Source organism: Arachis duranensis, unplaced genomic scaffold, assembly GCF_000817695.3.
Source record: "Arachis duranensis cultivar V14167 unplaced genomic scaffold, aradu.V14167.gnm2.J7QH unplaced_Scaffold_343483, whole genome shotgun sequence".
Classification (NCBI taxonomy): domain Eukaryota; kingdom Viridiplantae; phylum Streptophyta; class Magnoliopsida; order Fabales; family Fabaceae; genus Arachis; species Arachis duranensis.
This window is the reverse complement of record NW_026264909.1, coordinates 2,136,065-2,141,771: the sequence shown is the minus strand read 5'-3', so window position 1 is coordinate 2,141,771 and position 5,707 is coordinate 2,136,065. Positions and strand designations below refer to the sequence as shown.

The 5,707-nt window shown below is 31.7% G+C and overlaps 2 long non-coding RNA genes across 8 annotated transcripts; both read right to left on the bottom strand.

Annotated features, from left to right (window-relative positions):
* Positions 1–948: 948 nt before the first annotated feature.
* LOC127744391 (uncharacterized) lies at positions 949–3,182 on the bottom strand. 4 transcript variants are annotated; one of them, XR_008005380.1, is made up of 4 exons: positions 2,032–3,182; positions 1,711–1,830; positions 1,519–1,637; positions 949–1,203 (listed from the first exon to the last, which is right to left on the bottom strand). It is a non-coding gene; the product is annotated as an uncharacterized LOC127744391 (long non-coding RNA). The 4 variants fall into 4 exon arrangements; XR_008005379.1 differs by having other exon boundaries at positions 1,711–1,827; XR_008005378.1 differs by having other exon boundaries at positions 1,519–1,612; positions 2,032–3,179.
* Positions 3,183–3,185: 3 nt separating this feature from the next.
* LOC107465836 (uncharacterized) lies at positions 3,186–5,472 on the bottom strand. 4 transcript variants are annotated; one of them, XR_008005376.1, is made up of 4 exons: positions 4,966–5,472; positions 4,184–4,320; positions 3,429–3,559; positions 3,186–3,346 (listed from the first exon to the last, which is right to left on the bottom strand). It is a non-coding gene; the product is annotated as an uncharacterized LOC107465836 (long non-coding RNA). The 4 variants fall into 4 exon arrangements; XR_002368074.2 differs by having other exon boundaries at positions 5,062–5,472; XR_002368073.2 differs by having other exon boundaries at positions 5,169–5,470.
* Positions 5,473–5,707: the final 235 nt, after the last annotated feature.

The following is a 5,707-nucleotide window of genomic DNA, read 5'->3' as shown; positions in this document are numbered from 1 at the left end:
GACCAAACCCTTGTTGGTCTTGCAAAGATTTTAATTAGACTTGCTTCTTAAATTTCTGGCCCAATAAACATAGCAATAATTCAGGCATACATTTTTTAAACATTTTTGTACAAGGCTGAATCTGTTTCTTTAGCATATATGGGCTTTGATTTGCTTTTGTGCCCAATTACAAAATCTGTAAGCAACAAAATTATTAATTAATAAATGTGAGTTAAAATTCAAATTAATAATTTTGTAATTAATTATTTCAATAATGTTTGTTCATCAACAATTTAATTTGGAGTTTTCCAAATTCACTACAAAAAATTTGGGTAAAAACGGCGGTTTTTTTGGGTAATTACGGCGGTTTGAACCGCCATTATTACCAAGTACGGCGGTTTCAAAAAACGCTGTAATTCAGAGCGCCATTTTGGTTATTACGGCGGTTTTTTAAAACCGCCACAATTTCCTGGAGTTAAAACGGCGGTTTTCTGCTAGGTTAAAACGGTGGTTCAAACTGCCGTTATTTCCAGGTTAAAACGACGGTTTTTTACTGGGTTAAAACGGCGGTTCAAACCGCCATTATTTCCAGGTTAAAACGGCGGTTTTTTACTGGGTTAAAATGGCAGTTCCAACCGCCGTTATTTCCAGGTTAAAACGGCGGTTTAAGGGTTGGTTAAAATGGCAGTTTAAACCGCCATTATTACCCTCACAGAATGACATTTTAGTCGGTTAAAATGGCATTTTTGAACCGCCGTTTTAACTCTAATAGTGACATTTCAGTCGGTTAAAACAGCATTTTTGAACTGCCATTTTTACCCTTACAGAGTGGCTTTTGGTTGGTTAAAATGTCATTTTTGAACCGCCATTTTAACCCTAACTGTGACACTTTTTTATCGTTTAAAAATGCAATTTTTACCCTCGTTTTTATCGTGTTAAGCAAATAATATTTATTATTAGAAATCATAATCTATAAACAAAATATTATATAACTCATAAACAAAGTATTAAACATAATATATGATTTTTTAGTATTGGAAATCAAAAGTAATAACTCTTATACATAATATCAAACATAACATATTTTTTCAACTATAAATGTCATAACATGTAACTCTTAATACATAAAATCTCCATCATATTTCATGCTGCTCTATTGCTTGCGCCGGAAGACCTACTTCTTAACTCTTTTGGCGATGAAATCTCACTCTCTTGATTCAATTCCTACAACAAAAATATAATTTGAAAACATCATAAAAAAGAATAAAGTGCAGCACGAATAAGTGATATAGAAATTTTCATCTTTGGAGCAACATCAGCAATGTCTAGTCCTTCAAATACATGAAGTGCAGCTTCAAAATTACCCTACTGATATTCAAGGCTTCCTAGTAAAGCTCTAGCTTCCTATGAGAAAAAGGTCATTTACTCATTTAGTTTCATCTTATAATGAAGAGACATCTCATTACCATACATTTAAAAAGCACAAATTCATTATAATAAGATAAAGCATAAATAAAATAATAAAGGTTGTGTTTTTACCTGTGAAGCTTGTTGATTAGGAATATATTATAGTCAATTGCTCCGAAATCTTATCTCCTTCTTTAGAAGCAATGTAGAAAAGTAGTGCTTGCAACTTGGACAGCACAAAATAGAAACAGCTGAATAAAGTCAGAATATTAAAATAGAAACAGCACAAATTTGGAAATTGGATTTATTTACAAGTAGACTAACCTTTGGATGAGCTCTTAAAACCAGATATAAAACTGAAGTGTATTGGCAGCATAGTTGGTACTTAGGTCTTAGGTCCCTCTTTTAAAAAAACTTGGTTGCATCCATAGAAGTTAGAACCTACTAACAAAATTGCCATCACCCCAAGCGTGACAAGTTTTGGAAGATAAGAAAATTTTGATGTTAGCGTAGGGGAGGTAAGGGAAGAATAGAATACTTCTACATCTTATGTTCTTGATGCATAACTTTTACTCGATACATTAAAGAATGAGCCCCAAAACAAATAACTTTATGAACTGCACATATAAATACAAAGAAACATACCTCCCTTAGATCTACACATGTGCATCACTTTCGCATCATGTTTCTCCACTTGTCCTTCAAATTAACCATTTTCTTTTCTTCCTTCTTAGCTGCATTCCATTGGGCATGTTTTCTATTGAATCATTTCACTGCAAAGAAAAAGAAATAATTAAGATGCCAATGCAAAGATATCAACAAGTACAAACTGAATGCCTAAACCAAGAAACCAAAAGAGATTGTAAACAAACTAAATGCAATATGACAAGAAATTGTAAGGCAAAATTAATTAAAAAATATGCTTTTAATTTATTTATTTTTGCTTTTGTGAGGATCACTTGTCCCGCAAACCTCATGTCATTCTTCTGAACCTTATTATATTCTTTTTATCAAAGTTAAACAGCAAAACTTTGTCAAAAACTTTTAAAAAACAGAGAGCAAGCTAGAAGGTAGCATTAGACACAGGGTTTGAACAATCTTTTTTGTTTCACCTATAAAAGAATAAATTTATTTAGGAAGTCACCTATAAAAATAAATGTCTTGTTTTTGAAAAAATACATTCAGTGCATGAAACTTCCAAGTTAGAAGCATACTGCCAATAAAAATAAATGCAGAACTTTAATTTTTTTAATCATTAATATAAAACTGGATACGAGTGCATTGAATTATAACGAAAAATCAGAATGAGAGGAATGAAATGAAGCAACCTAGAGGGCTAAATGCTCACCAGTTATTCTAACGGAAAATGCGAAAACAAATTTTAAGAATTGTTTAGTTTTTAAGAATAAAATTTATTATATAGGATAAACAATTCTAAGAATAAATTTTATTATATAGGATAATTTAGTCTCTATTTTCAAAGAATAGCAGAGTAATTGCCTTTCTACTATTATTTGTTACTTAACTTCCACTAAGGTCATTATCTAAGGATGATAAGTGTTTCACTTCTTATCTTACAACTATATATATCCTTTGTTTTTGAATCTCCAAACTTAAAAAAGCCTATTTGAATTTCTTGGTTATATATGACAAACAGCCCATTATTCGAGACTTTATTATATTAAGACTAGATATATACTTAATACAACAATTTTATAAAGGATAGATGTAAAACGATTAATGAATGAGAGGCAGGATTAGAAGAGCAATGCGATAATTAATTATTATTATTATTTTGCATTTTTAATTAATTCATGAAATTAAAGTATATGCAAAGCAAAATTCAACTGATTAACTAACAAACCTGAACACCCAAACTCTTATTCTATTGGCCATCAATTGTCTATAAATTGGTAGCACTGATACATCTGTATCATTCCAGTTTCGATTCAAAACCTCACTGCACAAAATGATCCAGAAAACAATTCAATTAACTTGATAATTATCAATTCCTTAATTAACATTTTAAATTAAGAGGTGACCTGCAAGCAGTCCACTTATAAGGAATTCCAGTAGTGTTAGCATGAAGTGCTTTCTGAACATCTGGTCTATTGTAGTATATCTCTGCATACTTTTCCGTACATGGATCATACCTGAACAATTGTCTAACTTCCTGATAACAAAATAAATCATTTTCATCAATTTTCCAACAAGATTATGCCATGTGTTAAATATATAATTATTAGTGTATCTTCTACTATCAGATTAAGTTTGAAAGAAATGAAAGTTTCAGCTGATAAGACTAGGATAATATTAGGTGTTCACTAAAATTTTTAAGAATTGTTTATCCTATATAATATTACTAAATGTTTTTAAGAATTGAATATGGTTTACTAACTCTGATTGCTTAGTTTGCATCTTATAGACAACAGCAATATATATTTATTGTTGCCTCTGTACTACTTGTGGCATTTAAATTTTAGAAAAGAGAAAGATAGTTAAAAGAAGAAGCAATTATGGCCCACATTACCTCACAGAGAAGGACAAAATAAAACCCAAAATTTAGTTATAACAGAACATTATCATTCAAGTTTAAATACCAAATTTTCAGATAGATTAAAGTTATCAAGATCCCTGCAAAAAGTAACATAAGATGATCAATTTTATGGAACTAGTGGTTAAGATTTCAGCGCAGAGGCAGATAACAAATAATCTTAGAAATAATATCCTTACTAAGACTACTAGTTAATCTTCTCATTATTTTTGTAGATAACTAGTGAAGTGAATGCCTACTAACCTCAAGTTCCTCAACTTAAGGAGACTCTATTAAATTGAAATTGACTTCAAATTGTGCTGCATTTTGGAGGTATTGCATCGTTCAGGAGAGTCAGAATGAGCAGTGACACACTCCACAGTCCTAAACCCTCTTCCTCTCTGAGTGAATGAGAATAGCAGCAGAAATAGCAAACATGCATCATGTTTAGAATAGCAAACATGCATCATGTGTTAGCAAAATGCACAAACAATACAATGAACATACACATAGGAATTCTGAACCAATAATAAAATAATGATATAAAAATTCAAGATGAAATCAACAACTTATAAGAGGAAAAACAACCACTACCAATATCTGTATTGCACCAATCTCAAGACATGTACCAACTATTGGGAAACCATAACTGAAAAATGAAGGTCCAACAGCAGCAATAGTGGGGGATACAACTACAGGATTGATCAATCGGAAAGGAGATCATAAAATGAGGTTCATTATCAGCTACACAGAACAGAAAATCTAAGACACAAAAAGATTAGGAAGAGGGATTGAAGTTCTTAGGAAAGTAACAGGTCATAGCTCCATATTTTTTAGTTAAAAAATATAAAAATTAGGAAGAGTGATGCATGTAGACGGGAAGGAATCATGTGAAAAAATTAATCAGATAAGCTAAATTAATCACAGCTTGTTGATTTTGGATTAGAATATATTGTTAACCTAAGAAATCAATTATAAACCTTAATTAATGACAACCAACTATATATATGACATCAATAAATCTAAATGTTTTTGCTTATTCTTACAGCATTCTTCTTCCCAGATTATCCTCTATGACATCACTAAATCAAATATAAGTGCAGAAAAGGAAAATCATAAGGAAGAAGAGATGTTATCCTAACCTGTGCTGCGAAGATTCGTGAACATGCAGCATAAAACAATAATAATAAAACATTAGAAATTTCACATAATATAGAAAATCAAGCAACTATATAGAAAATCAAGTAACTTATTCTTATAGCAACGGTGATAAGGAGCCGTCGGCAGCGACAACGAGCTCGGCGGCGTGAAGGAGCAGTTGGCAAAGCAGTGTAGCAGACCAGTGAGATTTGAGATCTGAGATCTGAGAAGAAGATCTGAGAGATGCGAAAGAAGATCTGAGATCTGAGAAGAAGACTATGGAATGAGAGCAAGCCGTCTGTTTCAATAAGCCAGGTTATTGTAATTTTTCCTTTTATATAGGTGTGACACCGGCGGTTTAAAACCGCCCTAATCACCAGAACCGCCACCAAATATAAAGTCAATTATGGCAACAACAAAAAATGCCATAATATCCGGACATTATGGCGGTTCTTTAAAACCGCCATAATATCAATGCCATTTTAAACCCTTTTTTTTTGTAGTGACTCATCAGCCCAAATTCTCTTTTCAAGCCAAGAATGCTCAATAATCTACTCTAAAACTAAGCCAAGCATTTTATCAAACACTTGGTGTGCATAAAAATAAAAGCATACCAAATTGCAATAATAGTAAAATCTAAGACTACCA